A 23,923-nucleotide genomic window follows, 5' to 3' on the forward strand; every position below is an offset into this window, starting at 1 on the left:
CCTAAATATTTTAATTTGTTACCCGTTTTTCATGGTTTAGACCATGAAAACCTTATCGGCACATCGCGTGGGATTGAACAAGTCCTAACAACATTCCACAATCCTACGGTTGGTGCGGAACAAATTAAACTAAGGGTATTCCTTTCACCTTAGCCCGATAAAGGCGCGTCTTGGTTAACTGCCCAAAGCGCCCTAATTACGTGGACTCGTGGGCTAAACTGGTTCATTTGTTTATGGAACATTTTACCCACCCTAAAGGCGGATGAGATGCTTTCCAAGATTTATTTCTTTTCAACAAAATCCTCATGAATCATTTTCAGATGCTTGGAATCGTTTCACCGATCTCCTTATAGAGTGTCCACATCATAACCTAGCTTAAAGACACGTTAGTTAGGTGCCTTTTCAAAGGACTTCTACACCACCATAAAGAAGTCCTTGACATAATGAATAGGGGTAGTTTCTTAAGTAAAGGAGCCTCTCGGAGGCTTATAAATTTTTAGAGGATCAAACTAAGCGAAATAACAACTGGGGGTAGTGGCGATATCCATTTGCTCCGCTAGTTCTTCTAATCTGATTAAGGGCGCGGTATGTTTGAAATTAAACACGATCCCGAAGCTTAAAACTCTAATCGAATCACTCACTAAAAAGGTAGAGGCCATTTCTGTTCAACAAAAGCCTATCCCCGTCATGAATGTAAATTCAAATCCATTGATAAAAGTCAAATGAATTAGTCTTACCTACGAAATAAAGCGATGAAACTCTAAACGCAAGTAAAACTAAACTAATCTTATGTTTCTTTATATTTTTATCAAAAGATTCTACTCTCAAGTCTATGAGATATAGTGGAGTAGAGTGATTCGTTCCACTCTTAGTCCTTCCGCATGCTATGTTCTCAAGTGTAAGTACTCTAAACTTAAAGTCTAATGAAAGATTTCTGAAAAAGGCAACTAGACTACGATTCAACTACCCACCTAATTGCAACTAGTCGGCGATGGGAATAACTAAAGGGAATGCTACGTTGATTTTATGATAAGGAGTTAGAAGGGGATTGATTCCACCTTAACTTCGACTTAATCCTATTAACGACGAGTCGTAAGTAATCGAATTGAAGCTGCTTGCGGAACAATTGGTTCTTCCTAATCCCTAATTACACATGGCATTCCTACCAATTCATAACTAGCATGTGAGCGATTAAACCCATTCTCATGGTGAACTAATGCGTTTCTAGAGTGGAAAGGAAATTACGGCGATTCTACGATATTCGAATCAAGCTTTCATCAAGGCTTCTCACCCCCTCTAATGGAGGTTTAGCCGAGAATCATTACGTAATCATTTTCGATTACATCTAAACTAAACATGATATAAAGAATTGAAATTTACTTAATTAAACAATAATGAAATCTAATTTAATGACTCAATTGAAATAAAAGGCGATGAATTGAAATTAGATCTAGGAATGGAAATGACAAAATTGAAATTGATAAAAAATACTACTTTATTGATCTAATCAAAATGAAGAACAAGATTCAAAGGTTTAATCTAATACAATAATTGAAATGGAACTAAACTTAATTAATCTACATGAAAAACTAGATCTAGAATTCCTTAATGGAGGCTAACTAATCTAAATCTAATCTAGGTCTAACTATCTACCATTGACAATCTACTAAGCTTTTGTTTTTATACATTCAGATCCAAAAATCGTGCATGGGCTTGGAGCCATGTTTTGGGGCGAAGAATCGTGCCCAAACCCAAGTCTTCGATTCAAAAGGCCTCTTCAGCTGCAGTTGGCTTCAACAGACTTTCCGTCCACTGTTGCTCCTCTGATTGGGTCAAGGCTTAGACCATTGGAAAGATCATTACGAGCCGGTCGTTTTGACATAAGGTAGGCCCCATTCTCGAGGTCCGAGTCCAAAGATATGTCTTAGGAAGTTCTGGCGACTTTGTGTCTTTATTTCCGCCCGGCGTCGACTTTTCAGCTTTTGACCGGGCTTTTAGAAAGGCTTTGTCTTCTCGAATCTTGGCATTTAATCACGGAACTCCTTAATAACCGACCTTTGCTCCTTTATCTCGCTAAAGTGGCACATTTCTACACATAATGGACTTTGAAGCCTAAAATGCATAAAACACGTGAATCGGTGTTAACTCTTAATTATTACTCACATAATTGGTCTAAAAGTATGACTGTTAAAGGGTTAAAACTACAGTTTTGGGCTCTTATCAAACCACCCCAAACAGCATTTTGCTTGTCCTCAAGCAAAGATGAGAAATTAACATAAGTGACCAAAAATGGAGTTCTATCTACTTCCGTTTAGCGAGTCGCGATTGCATTGACCATATGCAACAAGGCCTTAAACCACTAGGAATTCCCTAGTGGAATGAGTTATAGCCTCGTGAGAGTTTTTCGGTGAAGGTACTCACAAACTTCATCTATACTCTGGCGACTAAGAAATAAAACTATTGTTTCCTTATTCATGCTCCAAACTATCTATACATCTCACTAGCTATGAACAAGAATAACCAAGTCAAAACCTAAGCAAATATATGCATAATAATCAATCATCTATAATAAACATATATACAATGAGTAATACTATGAAATGTCTAGCGAGGTCCGTTTAAAAACTTCGAATAAGCGTCCTTAAGTAGGTTCTCACAATAATAGTCAAGATACAACACTCTGATTTTTCCACTCAAGTTTAGCTACTCTAGTGCTTGGATGGGCACACTTTACCTTACAATCTCAATGACAACAAGGAAGCCGGAGTCGATCAAACACATCTGCCACTTACTATCACACTAGCCTATTCCTAATTGAGCTAGAGGTCTTTATTAGGTGTTGCGGGGATTAGGAGAAGGTTTAAGAAGGAAGGAAATGGATATTCAAAAAGGACAAGTCTGAGATAATAGAGTCTTCATATTATGTAACTAGAGAAAACCTTGTTATTTACTTTTGCTTCTACACTTTGTTTCCATCCTTAGCCATATTTTTCTTTTTCTTGACTTCTTTTTTTTTTTCTTTGGCTTTGGACTCCCTTTTATTCTATTTTTGGAGTTTTTATTTTATTTCTATTTTTATTTTTCTTTTCCGTGGATTGAAACTTCTTTTCTTTATTTTCTGAAGCAATTAACTAACTTTTGTTTACACAGGTTTTTCTCTTCTTCTTTCTTCCTCATTCTATTCTCAGACTTATTCTAAATTGGGTAGGTTGATTTATATATATATTTTTTTATTTTGTTTTTGTTTTTGAAACAGGGTAAAGGATTTGTGGTTTATGGAAGGCTAAAGAAATTTCGGAGGGCTGACTAGCGGAAAATAATTCATAGGTTTGAATTTGGCTATATCGATCCAAAGAGGGCCTAAATTCTCGCTTAGGATATGGTTTAGTGATCAAGCAAGTGGGACGTGTGATATCTCTATCCGATTTTACTTCTCCTTGTGTCATTTCTCAAATGTTTATTTCGAGATAAGGCTTTAGGCTATATTCTCACAGGATTTGTAGAATAAGTACTCTAGCCTAGATTTGAAAAACTTCGCTAACAATCATAGATACTCATGTAATATATTTATAGATAGATGCAAAGATTATTACCTATATATTAACCTAAATTTCTAACAATTATTCTGATGCAAAAGCTAGGTGAGACTTCTAGATTGTTAAGAGCATGGAGAAAGAAAACAATACCAATATTCCTAAGTGTATAGCATAACTTATTTATTTATATTTTTGAATTTTTTAAAATTTTAACTAGAAAACAAATGCATATTATATCTATCTAATCATAAGCAGGATACCTTAATTACGCGTGTTTCTATGCCCCTGAACAAAAGCATGCTTTGTCCTCAAAGCATTTAAATAAAGAGGGTTGGGAAAAATACCATTGAAGCTAGCGTGAAATTTAGGAACATCTATAAAACAAGGTTAGAGCGTATACTAATATAGGAAATAAAACTCGACACAACTCTATCACGAGTTCTACCCATTATGGGGTTAACAAAAATGAAATCGCTTGGGACATAAGCAGACACTAACTAGAATGAAAACTTACCTTATCCCCCGCATTACTCATCATCTTACTCATCCTCTTCTTCCATAAAGAAGTGAGGTTCCTTCAGCGTCTGCCATGCCATGATAATTTGCGGGCTTCCCGCCATTTATCATCTATGATTGCTAACCTATTAAGAGCCACTTGTGCGGCGGGTGTAAAGGTGCAACCAGATGAGGTTGTATCCTCCACCCTTGCCAAGTCATTGCGCGGAAAGATCGAATAATACTATTGGTGGGTCGCGTATAGTGTCGACCGTAATCAATCCGTGAAGCGTGTACAAAAACAAAGAAAGAAACATAGCATAATCACGAGAAACTAGAACGAGCATAAGAAGGTACTTATGCCTCATGCTATGGGATCGAGCTAAACTAGACATCAAGGTTCGGGAAGGTCATGACACATACGTCCCGTGGCTAAAGCAAGGAAGGCGGCGCAAGTTGCATCATTCCGCGAGGAAGAAAATGCCATTCCCTAAAATGTTTAGCATGATCCAAAACATAACAGTTCCAATGTTCATGGACAGGTTACCAAAGGCGACGTTATATTCCCCTTGGTCCTCAATAAGGAAAATGCCCGCGCCATACGACTCATGCAAAAACTCATACGTGTAGACATACATATTATATACCCAATAGCACCATGGGTCTTGTATTTCAGCGGGCATAGCAAATCCAAGAACAAATGCTAGCAAGAACCTGGAAATTTCCATTGGTTCATCATCAATGTTGATGGAGAACACTTGTTCTCCATCTGGTCTCTCAAAGAAAATGCAGTTATGGTAAAAATAAGATGCTAGTGTTGGGGAATAAAGCGGCTCCCAGCCAACGAATGTGATCGCTTCGCGAAACCAAGCACCATAAGTAGTGCTTTGGAACAAATCTTCGAAAGACTGTTCCGGTATCAATGTTGGAGATGTCATCTCAAAATTACGCTTTGGAATAGCTGCGAATTATCCGGATACTACTGTAGCGAAAAACTGGAAATTTTTGGTCTATGGAAGTCGGCCGAGTCGCGCTCGATAGAAGCATGATTGTCGCTCTGAAGAAATTGAAATTTCCGTGTTTTGGTGGTGGCGCAGATTATGCTTGGGCGGGCGTGGAGCTCGACAAAAACTCAGAAAAAATATACGAGCGAAAGTCGCCTCTGTAGGCCCCCGAGTGTGCTTTCGGAGTTGTTAAACTTCGGAAAATGAGCGTAACGAGGGAATCGCGGGGAGTGAAAGGTGAGTGATGGAGTTTAGGTGTAGTGTGAGTTGTGAGGATAGATTGTATCAAGTTTATATAGGTTTAAAGTTGCTAAAATGGATCGGGAAGTTGCCAAAACTAATTCACGGCGGTTTAGAAAATCCTAAAATTTCCAAACCGAAAATGGAAACAACTCATATCCTTGATTCTAATTCAAAACCGGTATCTTTTAGGTTGATTTTATGATAGAATGTACCTATTTAATCTAGATTTCATCCTACAATGATACTCAATCATAGATATGCCTAAACGGCCATATTTTCACCTTGACTCTGCAATAAATTCTAACACGAGGGTTATAAAAATAATGCTTGAATTGATAAAACCACCCCCAAACAAGTTGGGAAGGTGGGATCAATATGAAACAACCACGCATACTGAAAATAACCCCTTATTTTAAAATTTTCATTCGGAGTACATTACACTACAAAATTCAAATTATGGAAATAAGCTTACATAAAAATAAATGACAGTAATGAAACTACAAATAAAACATAAAACATCAAACTATATTATCCCTAGCTACTCCGGAACTGGTGGCGGAGGGAACATGCTCGAGACGCTCTCGAGCTCTGAAGAAAACCACCATTAGATCGCCCGGCGACGGCGCTCATGCCGGATGGTGTGTCCTCAGAAGGAGAGTCCCCGTGAGGTGGGAATCGAAGTCGAGAACTTCGTCCGGAACTAGCGCTGTTCCCCACCTCTCGCCCCTCTCTCGCACGGAGCTCGAAGTTGTGATGCATCGTTGCCTGTCGAGTCGGAGGTCTTCACAGATAGTGTTGTTTAAGCGATGCCTCGATGGATCACAGCCATGCGTTCTACATCTGTCCGGCACCTCTCCAAGGCATCAGCGTCAAAACAGGTTAAGTCCTCCTCATCCCGGAGGCATCCCGATGTCCCCGACCTCCTCGGCATTCTCAGCTCCTCCATCCTCTTCTTCTTCTTCTCTATCCTCAGCCAATCTCCAAACCCGTTGGACACACTCCTTATAGATCACGAGGGTTACGGTGGAGAGTGATGTATGTCCGATCGGTTACGAGCCGCTGCTCTCAACTTGAGCATGATCTTTGTTATCAACACAGGGAGAGGGGCAACATCCTCCCTACTCCCCTAATCATGCTCAGTAAAAACTCTAAGATGCAGAAGTCATACTTCCGCTCCTGGAGTATCCATAAGATATGGAGGCAGTTCAGGGGCGATATCGGTGACCTTCCCTTCCCTCGGATGTTCCGACCCAATCCATTTGGGGGTAGTAGCAATTTGGTTGGTCCTAAGGGAAGCCTGTCGGACACAATGCGATCTTGCATTGTAGTCCCCTCCAATAACTGTCTCGTGCATCAATGGCTCTACCCCATTATCTTTGGGACTCCTGCAGGTGACATCGGATGGATTCTAGGCGAATGCCTAGAATCTCAGCCAACAACCCAGTCGTCACTTCCTTCCGCCTCTTCGCTACAACAACAAAAATCCTAGTCCCTTCCAACTCCCTCGTATCAAAGAACCGTCGGACTAAGTCCTCGTGGTAATAGGCCTCAGTCGAGTACCACAAGCTGTTCCAGTCTCGACTGATCATCTCGTCACCGTAAAATGACGCGAAGTGGTCGGCGGTAAAAGCTTGCTCCGGCAAAATTCAGCGTTGTTGAGCCATTGGAAATTTGGATATGATTTGGTGTTTGTAGAAGGTGTAGGAGTAATGAGGAACGACTCACTGATAAAAAACGATGGTGGTGGTGGTGTGGTGGCGTGGCAGCACCAAAATTTGGTATTTTGGTGGATTTTAGTGATAGAAATCGGTAGTGGTGGTGGTCGGTGGTGTTTGGAATCGATTTGGGTTGGGATTTGATTTGGGGCGTGGGTAAATTTTTGTTTCCTTTTTATTTTGATTTTGTTTTTTAGGTTTTGGAGCTTGGTCGTTAATGGCGGATGGAGAAAAAGCGATGAACCGATGGTGAAGGTGAAGGGGCGGTCAGCAGCTGTCTATGGTTGAAGGGGTTGTTGGGCCCCAAGCCCAAAATCGAAATTTGTGAATTTTTTTTTTTGATTTTTCGCTGAAACTTCAAATCAAAATTGCAGCCGTTACCGGTCCAATTTTTACGAATGAGATATGGAAATGATCAGGAGAGAATTTTCAATCAATGATCCATAAAACACTCCATTCTGATCGTGGATGACATATAAGATAGTGGAAAATGCCTCATGATGCGTGCATGACGACGTTATGCGAACAATTGAACTCTAAATTCATGGATTATGTCAACCCGAATCGTAATACAATAAAACGGCCTAAGCAACTCTAATGGGACATAAATATTTAGTATGCGAATTTAACACCCCACCCCAAACAAATTTTTACATGAAGCTTAGAAAATTTGTTTTTAGCAGTGGGTCTTTTAAAGTCAGATTCTCGAGACTTCCTAGGTTACTATGCTTATTCTTTAATATATATATATATATTTATTTTTAATTTTAAAAAGAAAACAATAAACAAGAAGGACATAATTCACCCCATTGAGAAACATGACTAAAAAATCTGAGAAAACATGCAAGAGTGGAAAACGTGGACTTAGGTTCCGGTACTTACAGCCACACACTCCATAGAGAGGGCCCGGTTACCTTAATGGTGCACTCACCAATATATGGAAATGAAAGGAAATGCACCAACCACAAAAGTTGAGTCGTTTATAGTCAGATACTCAAGACTTTATCTAGACGTATGTATGAACATGCAGTTTATCATATATCAACAACCGAAATAATTGTGGATCATTCCATAAATAAATATCATAGAAAACATATCCAAACACAATCAAGCACCAAGATTTCCTATTACTCAACCTAGTGAAATGAAAGCGAAGTCGGATAACCTTATTATGTAACCTATCATACACCTTATTTTTCATTTTTGAATGAGTGGGTGTTCTAGTAAATAAGTGTGGAAAAGTGAATGGTTGTGGAGAATATGGTGGATATGGATAAGTTGTAGAAATACAGCCTGTAAACAATGAGGATGTGGTTTTAGCACAAAACTCATTCATTGTGTGTGTAGGGACTGTCTCAATTCTGAACATGAAGGTGTCAAATGGTTTGTCCTTCTGAAGTAGTTGTTTACTAGGTAGATTTAAAAAATTATGGAGCACGGGAGAAACAAAAGGGTCGAGTGCAAACTCGGGATTCCTTTGAAAGGGTGGAAGGAGGGGAATCGAGGTGGATGTTGTGCAAAGTAGTTCTTGATAGGGTGATTCATCACCTTCTCGAAGAAACTCATCGAATTGCTCATCTAGATTGGTCATATCCTCATTACTATGATAGTCCTCTATATCTTTGAGAAAGTCATCTATCTCCTCCTCATCCGTAATATGTGTATCGACTAGTGTAGGGATGGAAATATTGAGTCCGATCTTCCAAAGGAAAGAAATTTGGGCATATGATTATCGGGGGCGTGTTGTTGAAATAATCTCGAGCAATGCTCTCGATCATGCTAACCTCTCCATCCATAGGCGAATCGGGTAAGCTGTGTCCTTGTTTTAAAACATTGACTTCAACAAACAAGATGGCCAAAAGACATGGACATTGAACCATCGCGCAATTAATGAGCGCATTGGCGGTTGCGAGAAAAGGGGACGCCCTAAGATGATCGGACGAGTCGTTAGCGACTTACGTGTCGAGGATGATAAAATCAGCGGATAGTAAAAATCCTGAATTTTTACGAGAACATTTTCGGCGACACCCTTAGGGTACTTAATAGACCGATCAGCTAATTGCAACGTCAGTCTAGTGGGTTGCATCTTGTCTAGACCTATTTGTCTATACAAATAAAGCGGGAGTAAGTTTACACTAGCCCCCAAGTCTAATAACGCGATGGTCGTCGTATAGGAATCTCCTAAGGTGTATTTATGCGATGGGGCTGACCGAGTCCTTGTACTTAACAATTCCATTATGCATAGGTGTATGGGGCTTGGTTAAAGCTGTGCGTAGGCCTAACATATTGGTTATTGTACCCTTGAGGTGTGACGTTTTGGTTATTTCTCCAACCGAAGTTGGGATTTTGTCTCCAAGCGTTAGGTTCACTATTAATGGAACAAGCCTGTTCATAGGCTATATAGGACGATTGGGAGTCGGGATGCTCAGGGCTCCAACAGAAACTACATGGATTTGAATTTACATTCATGACCAGGATAGGATTTTGTTGAACCGAAATGGCCTCTACCTTTTAAGTGAGTGATTTGATTAGAGTTTTTAGCTCAGGATCATTTTTAATTTCAAACATACCGGCGGCCTTAACTGTATTAGAAGAACTAGCGGAGTGGTGGATATCGTCACTACCCCCCCAGTTGTTATTTCGCTTAGTTTGGTCCTCTAAAAATTTATAAGCCTCCGAGGCTCCTTTGCTTAAGAAACTACCCCCATTCATTATGTCTAGGACTTCTTTATGGTGGTGTAGAAGTCATTTGAAAAAGGCACGAACTAACGTGTCTTTCGCTAAGTTATGATGTGGACACTCTATAAGGAGATCGGTGAAACGATTCCAAGCCTCTGAAAATGATTCATGAGGATTTTGTTGAAAGAAATGAATCTTGGAAAGCATCTCATCTGTCTTTAGGGGTGGGTAAAAATGTTTCATAAACAATTTGAACAAGTTTAGCCCTGAGCCCACAGAATTAGGCGTTTGGGCGTTAACCAAGACGCGCCTTATCGGCTAAGGTGAAAGGGAATACCCTTTAATTTAATTTGTTCATTACCAACCGTAGGATGGTGGAATGTTGTTAGGACTTGTTCAATCACAAGCATGTGCCGATAAGGTTTTTCATGGTCTAATCCATGAAAAGCGGGTAACAAATTAAAATATTTGGGGGATTCGAAATCCCGGTGGGTCTGCTAGAAACGATGCAAGATTTGGGGCTATCGCTCAAGGCTTTGTAGAAGTCGAGAGAGGCCTCTCTTCTTCGTCGGGCATTGTGTCGGTGATCCGTGTGAAATAGTAGCTAGAGGTGTAGTGGGTGGTATACTAGATAGACTTGTTTGTTGGCGTTGTTGTGTAATTACGTTCGGTGTTTTGTTCGCCAAACCTTAATCTCATACAAGGCTAAAACCAAACTTAGCTAAACACATCAACACTCCAAACAATTATGATATACTAGTATAAACCTCTACAGAGAGGCGAGGTGTGGAAGAAAGGAATACCTGATTAGGCGTCCTTGCCGCTTATGAATACCGTCTTGTTTACGCTTTGTTCGGTGTATATAGCAGGTTAGAAGACTGAAAAATATGAAAGATCAAAGTTCGAATCAAAACTGTCGAAATCCGAAAATTTTTGTTAAGGGCGCGGGTGTGCTCGGATAGGGCGCGATCGCGCTCCAGGTGATTTTCAAATTACAGTGCTTTTAGGGCGGGTCGCGCTCCACATGGGGGCGGGTCGTGCTCTTGCTCCAGGCTATAGGGGTGGTCGCTCAAGGCGCCGCTTCGGTGTAATTTTACCCGGAATTTTTCAACTCTGAAATGGACAACCACAGTATGAATCAAACAAGGGTGGGTGGGTGAAATGGGACTTTTAAGAACAGTACTAACACTACGAAAACAATACGAAAGTGAAACTAAGATGGCAGCGGCGCCATTTGATAAAAGTCAAATGAATTATTCTTACCTACGAAATAAAGCGATGAAACTCTAAACGCAAGTAAAACTAAACTAATCTTATGCTTCTTTATATTTTTATCAAAAGATTCTACTCTCAAGTCTATGAGATATAGTGGAGTAGAGTGATTCATTCCACTCTTAGTCCTTCCGCATGCTATGTTCTCAAGTGTAAGTACTCTAAACTTAAAGTCTAATGAGAGATTTATGAAAAAGGCAACTAGACTACGATGCAACTACCCACCTAATTGCAACTAGTCGACGATGAGAATAACTAAGGGAATGCTACGTTGATTCTATGATAAGGAGTTAGAGGGGATTGATTCCACCTTAACTTCGACTTAATCCTATTAACGACGAGTCATCGTAATCGAATTGAAGCTGCTTAGCGAGAACAATTTGGTTCTTCCTAATCCCTAATTACACATGGCATTCCTACCAATTCATAACTAGCATGTGAGCGATTAAACCCATTCTCATGGTGAACTAATCGTTTCTAGAGTGGAAAGGAAATTACGGCGATTCTACGATATTCGAATCAAGCTTTCATCAAGGCTTCTCAACCCCTCTAATGGAGGTTTAGCCGAGAATCATTACGCATAATCATTTCGATTACATCTAAACTAAACATGATATAAAGAATTGAAATTTACTTAATTAAAAATAATGAAATCTAATTTAATGACTCAATTGAAATAAAGACAGGAATTGAAATTAGATCTAGGAGTGGAAATGACAAAATCGAAATTGATAAAAATACTACTTTATTGATCTAATCAAAATGAAGAACAAGATTCAAAGGTTTAATCTAATACAATAATTGAAATGGAACTAAACTTAATTAATCTACATGAAAAACTAGATCTAGAATTCCTTAATGGAGGCTAACTAATCTAAATCTAATCTAGGTCTAACTATCTACCATTGACAATCTACTAAGCTTTTGTTTTTATACATTCAGATCCAACAATCGTGCATGGGCTTGGAGTCATGTTTTGGGCCAGAGAATCAGGCCCAAAACCCAATTCTTTTAGTCCAAAAAGTCCTCTTCAGCTGCAGTTGGCTTCAACAGACTTTCCATCCACTCCTGCTCCTCTGATTGGGTCAAGGCTTAGACCATTGGAAAAATCTTTCCGAGACGGTCGTTTTGACATAAGGTAGGCCCCATTCCAAGGTCTGAGTCCAAAGGTATGTCCTTCCGGAAGTTCTCACGACTTTGTGTCTTTGTTTGACCCAGCGTCGACTTTTCAGCTTTTGACCGGGCTTTTAGAAAGGCTTTGTCTTCTCGAAACTTGGCCTTTAATCACATAACTCCTTAGTAACCGACCTTTGCTCCTTTATCTCGCTAAAGTGGCACATTTCTGCACATAATGGACTTTGAAGCCTGAAATGCATAAAAACACGTAATCAGTGTTAACTCTTAATTATTACTCACATAATTGGTCTAAAAGTATGACTGTTAAAGGGTTAAAACTACAGTTTTGGGCTCTTATCATCCATGTAGTTTCTGTTGGAGTCCTGAGCATCCCGACTCCCACTCTCCTATAGCCTATGAACAGGCTTTTTCCATTAATAGTGAACCTAACGCCCATTGGAGACAAAATCCCAACTTCGGTTGGAGAAATAACCAACACGTCACACCTCCAGGGTACAATAATCAATATGTTAGGCCACTGCACAGTTATAACCAAGCTCCACCACGACAAGGACAGGGTCAGGGTAATTATAATAATTATAACAACCAAGTGCAACCTCGACAAGGTCAAGCACAAGGTCAAGGTAGTTATAATAATTATAATGCTAATAGAGGTATCGTTAGGTAAATAATAACTATCAAAATCCGCCCCATAAATAATTCACGCGAGATAGTTCTAGTCACACCACCGTGACTACTACACCCACACAACCGGATCGTCTTGACACCTTCATACAAGTGAGCCAACAACTTTTCCAAACCATGGCTCAATCTAACCAACAGCTTCTACAATCCGTTAATAGTTTATGCCAACAGTTGGCCCAAGATAAAGCCCAACCCAAAGGTGTGTTTCCAGGTCACGCAATACCTAATTTTAAAACAACAAACACAGCCTTTGAGGTAACCGATAATACTAGTAATGAATATGAAAATGTAGGTGAGCCAAATGCCATCACCACTCTCCATTCTGGCAGAGTGGTTGATAATAAAGTAACTATGCCTATAGTTACCCCACCAGTAGCCCCTACACCTGCTATTTTACTAGATACCGAAATAGAAACTGAAGAGCCTACCACTGTAGAGGTACCAGTTACAATGCAACCTAAGAAATAGAAAGCCAAGGTTAAACATCTAAGTGATACATATGCTAAATATAGAGAGAAACCACCGTTTCCACAAAAATTAGCCATGTTAACTAGGGATACAAATTATGAGGAGATTATGGACGTTTTCAAAAATCTAACTATAAACCTTCCCTTCCTCGAAGCTATTAAAAAGCTACCACACCATGCTAAGTTTCTTAAGGAGTTGTGTACTACTAGGCGTAAGACCAATATACCAAAAGGCCTTTTTAACGAGAACAATTCCCAACTCTATCTGAACATAATGGAATTGTTAAGTACAAGGACCCTGGTCGTCCTACTCTACAATGCACCTTAGGAGATTCCTATACGACGACCGCGTTATTAGACCTGGGGGATAGTGTTAACTTACTCCCGTTTTATTTGTATAGACAAATAGGTCTAGGCGAGATGCAACCAACTAAAATGGCGTTGCAATTAGCTGATCGGTATATTAAGTATCCTAAGGGTGTGGTCGAAAAAATGTCTTTGGTAAAAGTTCAGGATTTCTACTATCCGGCTGATTTTGTTATCCTCGATCTGAAAGTCGCTAACGACTCTGTCCGATCATCTTAGGGGCGTCCTTTCTGCGGCAACTGCCAATGCGCTCATTAATTACGCGATGGTTCGATGTCCATGTCTTTTGGCCATCTTAACTGTTGAAGCAAATGTTTTTAAAACAAAGACACATTTACCCGATTCTTCTAAGGATGGAGAGGTTAGCATGATCGAGAGCTTCGCCGAGATTATTTCAACAACACGTTCCACGATAATCATATGCCCAAATTTCTTTTCCTTTGGAAGTTGAGAATCCAACATTTTCATCCCTATACTAGTCGATACACATATTATGGATGAGGGCCGAGATAGATGACTTTTCAAAGATATAGAGGACTACCATAGTAATGTGGATATGACCAATCTAGATGAGGAATTGATGAGTTTCTTAGAGCAGGCGATGATTCACCCTATCAAAACTACTTTGCACAACATCCACCTCGACTCCCTCCTTCCACCCTTTCAAAGGAATCTCGAGTTTGCACTTTCGATCCTTTTTGGTTCTCTGTGCTTCATATTTTTAAATCCTCCTAGCAAGCAAATATTTCGGAAGGACAAACCATTTGACACCTTCATTTTCAGAATTGAGGCAGTCCCTACCTACCACAATGAATGAGTTTTGTGCTAAACCCACATCCTCATTTTTCCATGCTTTCCTTCTACAACTTATCCATATCCACCATATCTTCCAAAACCATTCACTTTTCCACACTTATTCACTAGGACACCCTCTCGTTCAAAATGAAAAAAGAAGGTGCATGCTAGGTTACGTTATAGGGTTATCCGACTTTCGCTTTCATTTCACTAAGTTGCGTCATAGGAAATCTTGGTGCTTAATTGTGTTTGGATATGTTTTCTGTGATATTTATTTATGGAATGATCCACAACTATTTCGGTTGTTGATATATGATAAACTGCATATTCATATATATGTTTAGATAAAGTCTCGAGTATCTGACTATAAACGACTCAATTTTTGTGTTTGGTGCATTCCTTTCATTTCTAGATATTGGTGAGTGCACCATTAAGGTAACCAGGCCCTCCCTATGGAGTGTGTGGTTGTAAGTACCGGATCCTAAGTCCACGTTTAACATAATTCACGTTTTAAACTCATGCATGTTTTCTCGGTTTTTGAGGCATGTTTCTCTATGGGGTGAATTATGTCCTTATTGCTTATTGTTTTCTATATATTAATCCGTATTTATAAAAATAAACAAAAGTAAAAAAATATTAAATAATAAACATAGTAATCTAGGAAGTCTCGGGAATCTGACTTTAAAAGACCCACTTAAAAAACAAATTTTCTAAACTCTATTGTAAAAAAATTTGTTTGGGGGTGGGGGTGTTCGTGTTTCTGTCCTCGAATGTTTGATGTCCCATTAGAGTTGCTTAGGCCGTTTAATTGTATTTCGATTCGAGTTGACATAATATATGAATTTAGAGTTCATTCGTTCGCATAACTTACGTCATGCACGCACTTTGAGGCGTTTTCCACTATCTTATATGTCATCTACGGTCAGAATAGAGTGTTTTATGGATCATTAGATTGGGAATTCTCTCCTGATCATTTCCATATCTCATTCGCAAAAATCGGACCCGTAGCGGCGGCGGCAATGTTAGTTTGAAGTCGCTAAAAATCGACAAAAATTGAAAAATTGAATTGGGCTTGGGCCCAACTTCGCAAGACGCAGCCCTATGTGTCCACCAACAGTCGTGACTTCATCTTCTCAAACCGCCATTCACAAACAAAAACAAAAAATTCAAAACCTAAAACAAAAAAATTAAAAAGAAACCTAATTAAACCCACGCCCACAATTCAAATCAACTTCAAATCTTTCTAAAATCTTTCCACCACCACCTCCACCAAGTTAAATCACCAAAAACCACCGAAAAATAAAGAAATTCATGCTGCCGCGCCACCACACCACCACCACCATCGTTTTTTTTTGTGAGGTTGTCCCTCATTGCTTCCCCACTACATTCCAAACACTCCAATGGCTCAACAACGTCAAATTTTGCCGGAGCAAGCATTTACTGGCGACTACTTCGCGCCGTTTTATGGTGACAAAATGATTAGTAGAGATTGGAATAGCTTATGGTACTCGACCGACGCCTTTTACCACGAAGAGTTAGTCCAACGGTTTTACAACACGAGGGAGTTGGAGGGAATAGAATTTTTCGTTACGGTGGCAAAAGAGGAGGAAGGAAGTAAGCTGGCGGGTTGTTAGGCCGAGATTCTAGGCATTCCGCCTAGAATCCATCTTGATGCTGCGTTACAGAGTCCCAATATAATGGGGTAAAGCCTTTGATGAACGCGACTGTTACCAATGGGAGCTATAATACAAGCTTCGCGATTGTGTTCGCCGGGCATCCTCGGAACCAACCGGTACCGGCTGCGGCTCGATGGATTGGTCGGAACGTCCTAGGGAAGGAGAAGGTCAGCGACATCGGTGTGAACTGCCTCCACATTCTATGGATACTCCAGGAGCAGAAGTACGAGTTCTGCATTTTGGAGTTTTTGCTTAGCATGATTAGGGGAGTGGGAAAGTCTATTGCACCTCTCCCTATTTTGATAACCATGATCATCTTTGAAGTTGAGAGTGACTCCGGACGTCGATAGGATTTACCTCACCCTACACGAAATCCTCGTATTTATAAGGATTGTGTCCAACGAAGTTTGGAGGTTGTCTGAGGATAGGGTAGAGGACGAGGAAGATGGTGGAAATGAGAATGACTTCGGAGGACGAGGACTTGTTTTGATCTTCGATGCTTTGGAGAGGTGTTGGTCGGATCGTAAGCGTATATGGCGTGATTCATCGTGGCATCGCGTTCACTCAATACTATCTGCGAAGACCTCCGGGTTCGACGGCTACTATCCACCATAACTTTGAGATTCGTACCCGGTGAGAGGATGAGCGGTGGGAACGGATGAGGGTCGAGCTAGAAGCTCGGCCGATTCGGGCCGATATGCTTGCACGCTTTCCACCTCACGGGGATTCTCCTTATGAGGATACATCATCGAGGCACGCAGCGTCGTCACCGAAAAGAATTTAATGGTGTCGCCCCATCGGGAGCTCGGGAGCCATCTCCTGGGCGTGTGCCCTCCGCTACTAGTACCGACGTGGTTAGGGATAATATAGCTTGATGATTTTTATTTGTAGTTTTATTATTGATAGTTATTTTAATGTCAGTCTTAATTCGGTAATTTGAATTTTGTAGTGAAATGTACTTTGAATGAAAAATTTAATATAATGTGGTTATTTCATTGTGCGTGGTTGTTTAATATTGATCCCATCTTCCCAAATTGTTTGGGGGTGGTATTATCTATTCCAGCATGATTTTTATATGACCCTGTTTTTAGAAGTTATTTCGGAGTTAGGGTGAGAATATTGCCGATATGGGCATATCTATGAATAAATATTGGTTAGGATGAAATCTCGATAAGTTAAGTAGTTTTATCCTAAATTCAACCTAAGAGATACTAGGGTTGTTTTAGAATCAAGAATATGAGTTGTTTCCGTTTCGAGTTTGAAAATTTTAGTATTTCCGGAAATTGCCGTAAAAACTTTTTGGCAACTTCCCGATCCGTTTCAGCAACTTAAAACCTATAAAACTTCATTCATTCTACACTCACAACCCACACTACACCTAACTTCCATCACTCACCTTTCACTCCCACGTTTCCGGTTGTTCTTCACCATTTTCAAAAATCAGCACCTCGGCACCTGCGCCCTAGTCTCTGTCAGAAATTTTGCCTTGGCCTTTGCGCCAAGGTGAGCGACTTCGCTCAAACACTGGAACTTCGAAAATCATCGAGCGCTGCGCCAGAAGTGGAAGCCGCACTTTGCACCACGACCTCCATAAACACAAGAATTTCCAGTTTTCTGCGGGTTGTTCCCGAATCATTTGCAGCTGTTCCAGAGCATCGTTTTGAGATGACATGTCCTACAATAATACCGAAATAGTCTTTCGAAGATTTGTTCCAAAGCACTACTTATGGTGTTGGTTTCGCGAGGCGATCACATATGTAGGCTGGGAACCGCTTATGGTAAGACCTGCTGAACTTTATTCTCCAACACTAGCATTTTATTTTTACCATAACTGCATTTTCTTTGAGAGACCAGATGGAGAACAAGTGTTCTCCATCAACATTGATGATGAACCAATGGAAATTTCCAGGTTCTTGCTAGCATTTGTTCTTGGATTTGCTATGCCCGCTGAAATACAAGACCCATTGTGCTATTGGGTATATAATATGTATGTCTACACGTATGAGTTTTTGCATGAGTCGTATGGGGCAGGCATTTTCCGTATCGAGGACCAAGGGGAATATAACGTCGCCTTTGGTAGCCTGTCCATGAACATAGGAATTGTTATGTTTTGGATCATGCTAAACATTTTAGGGAATGGCGTTTTCTTACGTGAATGATGCCACTTTGCGTCTTCTTCCTTGCGTTAGCCACGGGATGTATGTGCCATGACCTTCCCAAAACCTTGATGTCTAGTTTAACACGAGCCCATAGCATGAGGCATAAGTACCTTCTTATGCCTGTTCTAATTTCCCGTATTATGCTATGTTTCTTCCCTGTTTTTTGTACACGTTTCACGGATTGGATTACGATCGACACTGTATGACCCACCAATAGTATTATTCGATCATTCCCTGCAATGACTTGGCAAGGGTGGAGGATACAACCTCATCAGGTTGCACCCTACACCCTGTCAGACCAAGTGGTGCTTAATAGGTTAGCAATAATAGATGATAAATGGCGGGAAGCCTGGCAAATTATTATGGCATGGCAGGATGCGAAGGAACCTCACTTCTTTATAGAAGAAGAGGATGGGGAGGATGATGAATAAAGCGGGAGATAAGGTAAGTTTTAATTCTAGTTAGTGTCTGCTTATGTCCCAAGCAATTTGATTCTTGTTAACCCCATAATGGGTGGAACTCTTATAGTTTGCGTCATTTTAATATTAGTATGTTTTAACCTTGTTTTGCGGATGTTCCGAATTTCACATGGCGTTTCCATGGTATTTTTCTACCCTCTTTATTTAAATGCTTTAAGGACAAAGCATGCTTCTTGTTTTGGGGCATAGAAACACTTGTAATTAAGGCATCCTGTTAGGATATAAATATGTATAATATGCATTTGTTTTCTAGTTAAAATTACAAAAATTCAAAAATATAAATACATAAGTTCATGCTATACACTTAGGAATATTGATAGTATTTTCTTTCTCTATTCTCTTAATAATCTAGAAGTCTCACATATCTTTTGCATTAGAATAATTGTTAGAAACTTAGGTTAAGATGTAGGTAATAATCTTTGCATGCATCTATAAATATATTACATGACTATCTAAGATTGTTAGCAGCAAGTTTCTGAACTCTAGGCTAGAGTACTTATTCTACAAATCCTATAAAAATATAGCCTAAAGCTTTATATGAGTGGAACATTTGAGAAATGACACAAGGGAGAAGTAAAATCCGGATAGAGAAATCACACGTCCACTTGCTTGATCACTATGCCATATCCTAAGCAAGAATTTAGGCCCTCTTTGGATCGATATAGCAAGAAATTCAAACCTATGAATTATTTTCCACTATTAAGCCCCCTCCGAGCCTTTCTTTAGCCTTTCATAAACCACAAATCCTTTACCCTGTTACAAAACAAAACAAAATAAAAAATTCAACCTACCCAATTTAGATAAGTCTGAGAATAGAATGAGGAAGAAAGAAAAAGAGAAAAACCTGGGTAAACAAAAGTTAGTTAATTGCTTCAGAAAATAAAGAAAAGAAGTTTCCATCCAAAGAAAAGAAAAATAGAAATAGAAATAAAATAAAAACTCAAAAAAAAAAATAGAATAAAAGGAGTCAAAAGACAAAGAAAAAGAAAAAAATATGGCTAAGGATGGAAACAAAGTGTAGAAGCAAAAGTAAATAACAAGGTTTTCGCTAGTTACATAATATGAAAACTCTATTATCTCAGACTTGTCCTTTTTGAATATCCATTTCTTTCTTCTTAAACCATCTCCTAATTCCCACAACACCTAATAAAGACCTCTAGCTCAATTAGGAATAGGTTAGTGTGATAGTAACTGGCAGATGTGTTTGATCGACTTCGACTTCCTTGTTGTCATTGAGATTGTAAGGTAATGTGTGCCCATTGCTGCTTTGGAGTAGCTTAAACTTGAGTGGAAAAATCAGAGTGTTGTATCTTGACTATTATTGTGAGAACCTACTGGGGACGCTATTCCGAAGTTTAAAACGAACTTGCTAGGCATTTCATAGTATTACTCATTGTCTATATGTTTATTGTAGATGATTGATTATTATGCATATATTAGTTTAGGTTTCGACTTGATTACTCTATATGCATTACTAGTGAGAGGTATAGTTAATTTAGAGCATGAATAAGGAAACAATAGTTTTATTTTTTAGTCGTTATAGTATAAATGAAGTTTGTGAGTACCTTCACTGGAAAACTCTCATGAGGCTATAACTCGTCCACTAGGGAATTCCTAGTGGTTTAAGGCCTTGTTGCATATGGTCAATGCAATCGCGAAGTGAAACAAGAGTAGATAGAACTCCATTTTGGTCACTTATTCTAATTTCTCATCTTTGCTTTAGGACAAGCAAAATGCTGTTTGGGGGTGGTTTGATAAGAGCCCAAAATTGTAGTTTTAACCCCTTAACCATCATACTTTTAGACCAATTATGTGAGTAATAATTATGAGTTAATACTGATTATGTGTTCTTTATGCATTTCAGGCTTCAAAGTCCATGATGTGCAGAAATGTGCCACTTTAGCGAGATAAAGGAGCAAAGGTCGGTTACTAAGGAGTTTCGTGATTAAATGCCAAGATTCAAGAAGACAAAGCCTTTGTAAAGCCCGGTCAAAAGCTGAAAAGTCGACACGGGCAGAAACAACACACAAAGTCAGCAGAACTTCCGAAGGCCGTATCTTTGGACTCATACCTCGGAATTGGGTCTACCTTATGTCAAAACGACTGGCTCGAAAAGAGCTTTCTAATGGTCTAAACCTTGACCCAATCAGAAGAGCAAAACAGGATGAAAAGGCTGTTGAAGCCAAATGCAGCTGAAGAGGCCTTTCTGGACTGAAAGAATTGGGTTTTGGGCCTGATTCTCTGGCCCAAAACATGGCTCCAAGCCCATGCACGATTTTTGGATCTGAAACATATAAAAACAAAAGCTTAGCTCTTTGTTAAGGGTAGATAGTTAGACCTAGATTAAAAATTGGATTAGTTAGCCTCCATTAATTAGTTTTAGAACTTAGTTTTATAATTTCAATTAGTTAATTAATTAGTTTTTCATATCTTGTTTTAGATCTAGTTTCATGTTTAATTAATTACTTTAGAACAAAGTAGATTATTAATTTAGTATTTGAATCATTGTTTTATTATTCATTAGATTAAGAAAATAGTGTTCTTGGTAATCTAGTTTCATTTTCCATTTACTTATTTAGTTCAATTCTTAGATTCAATTATTTGTCTTTATTAGATTGAATAGATTTTTGCATGAGTAGTTTCCATTTGAGTTTAAATAAGCAAAGTTTCAATCTTTATATCATGTCTTGTTCGAATTTGATTGGGAATGATAGTGTGATGATTCTCGGCTAAACCTCCATTAGAGGGGGTTGAGAAGCCTTGATGAAAGCTTGATTCCGATTATCGTAGAGTCCTCGTAATTTCCTTTCCACTCTAGAAATGATTAGTTCACCATGAGAATGGGTGTAATCGTTCACATGCTACTTATGAATTGGAAGAAATGCCATGTGTAATTAGGGATTAGGAATAACAGTTGTTGAAGCGATTCAATTCGGATTACTGACGATTTCGTCGTTAGTGGATTAAGTTGAGCTAAGGTGGAATCAATCCCCTCTAACTCCTTATCATAGAATCGATTTAGTATTCCCATAGTTGTTTAAATAGTTCGACTAGTTGCATCTTGTGGGTAGTTGCATCGTAGTCTAGTTATCATTTAAGTAAATCTCTCATTAGACTTAGAGTAGAGTAATTAGACTAGAAAAACACATCTGGAGGAAGGACTAGGAGTGGAACGAACTTCCTACTCCACTATATATGTTCAATAGATCGAGAGTAGAACAATCTTTGATAAATTTAGCCACGTAATATAAGTTTTAGTTTACTTTCGTTTTGAGTTTCATCGTTCATTTCATAGGTAAACTTTATATTTTTATGACCTTATCAGTAAGTTAACACTTGCCCCCAGGTCTAATAAAGCGGTCGTCGTGTGGGAATCTCCTAAGGTGCATTGTACAGTAAGACAACCAGGGTCCTTGTACTTAACGATTCCATTATGTTCTGATAAAGTTGGAAACTGTTCAGTTAGAAAGGCGTCTTTAAGAATATTTGTCTTACGTCTAGTAGTGCACAACTCTTTAAGAAACTTAGCGTGGTGAGGTAACTTTATAATTGCTTCAAGAAAGGGTAGGTTTATCATTAGATTTTTGAAAACTTCCCTAATCTCGTCATAGTTTGTGTCCTTGCTTAACATTGCTAATCTCTGGGGAAACGGTGGTTTCTCTCTATATTTAGCGAATGGATCAACTAGATGTCTAACCTTCTTAGGTTGTGGTTTAACTAAGTACCTCTACAGGGGTAGGCTCTTCAGTTTCTATTTCGGTATCTAGTTCAATTTGCGGTGTAGGGACTACTGGTGGGGTAACTATTGACATAGTTACGGCGTTATCAACCACTCTCCCAAAACGGATAGTGGTGATGACATTTAGCTCACCTATATTTGCATTTTCCTTACTAGTATTACCGTTCACCTCAAAGGCTGTGTTTGTTGTTTTAGGATTAGGTATTGCTTGTCCTGGAAACACACCCTTGGGTTGTACTTAATTTCTCTTGTGCTAACTGCTGTAAAGAAAGTTGGATGGCTTGTAAAATCTGTTGTTGGATTTGCATAAAGGCATCGAAACGATCCGGTTGTGGAGGAGTGTTAGCTATAGATTGTGTGATAGGAACCATGTCACGTTGATTATTAATGGGTGAATTTTGATAGTTATTATTTGCCAGAACGATACCTCTATTAGTATTTTAATTAATATTGTTATAATTATTATAATTTCCCTGACCTTGTCTTTATCGTGGTGGAGCTTGGTTGTTATAATTATTATAATTACCCTTACCTTGTCCTTGACCTTGTCGTGGTGGGGCTTGGTTATAATTGTTTGTTGGCCTAACATTTTGATTATTAAACCCTGGAGTTGTTACTTGTTGATTATTTCTCCAACTGAAGTTGGGATGTTGTCGCCAAGGGGTGTTAGGAATAAGATAACTATTAATCGAGCAAACATTATCATGTTGTGATGTTTGTTGTTCATAAGCGAAAGGACAATAGGAGTCGGGATGCTCAGGACTCAAATAGAAATTATATGGATTGGAGTTCACATTCATGATGGGGATAAGTTTTTGTTGAACAGAGATAGCCTCTACCTTTTTAGTGAGAGATTCGATTAAATTTTAAGTTAAGGACTGGGTTTCATCTCAAACATACCGGCGGCCTTAACTGATGTAGAAGAACTAGAGGAAAGGGAGATATCGTCACTACCCCCCCCCCCCGTTATTATTACACTTTGTCTGATCTTCTAAAAGTTTATAAGCCTCTCTGAGGCTCCCTTACTGAGGAAACTACCCTCATTCATTATGTCAAGGAGTTTTTTATGGTGGTGTAAAAGTCCTTTGAAAAAGGCACGAACTAAAGTGTCTTTCGCGAGATTATGGTGTGGACACTCTGATAAAAGCCCAAAATTGTAGTTTTAACCCCTTAATAATAATACTTTTAGACCAATTATACGAGTAATAAATAAGAGTTAATGCTAATTACGTGCTTTTATGTATTTCAGGCATGACACTTAATTATGTGTAGAAATGTGCCACTTTGGCGATATAAAGGAGCAAAGGGTTGGTTGTTAAGAAGTTCTGAGATTAAAGGCCAAGACGGGCGGAGACAGCACACAAAAGTCAGCAGAACTTCCGAAGAACGTATCTTTGGACTCAAGCCTCAGAATTGGGCATACCTTATGTCAAAATGATCGGCTCCAAAAGAGCTTTCCAATTGTCCAAACCTCGAA

At 39.2% G+C, this 23,923-nt stretch overlaps 2 pseudogenes; one reads left to right on the forward strand and one right to left on the reverse strand.

Moving 5' to 3' along the window:
* Positions 1–277: 277 nt before the first annotated feature.
* Positions 278–372, reverse strand: LOC147493435 (small nucleolar RNA R71; annotated as a pseudogene).
* A 9,403-nt stretch (positions 373–9,775) lies between these two features.
* LOC147493436 (small nucleolar RNA R71) lies at positions 9,776–9,869 on the forward strand (annotated as a pseudogene).
* The last annotated feature ends 14,054 nt before the right edge of the window (positions 9,870–23,923 follow it).

This window comes from Coptis chinensis, chromosome 6, assembly GCF_015680905.1.
Source record: "Coptis chinensis isolate HL-2020 chromosome 6, ASM1568090v1, whole genome shotgun sequence".
NCBI classification, from domain to species: domain Eukaryota; kingdom Viridiplantae; phylum Streptophyta; class Magnoliopsida; order Ranunculales; family Ranunculaceae; genus Coptis; species Coptis chinensis.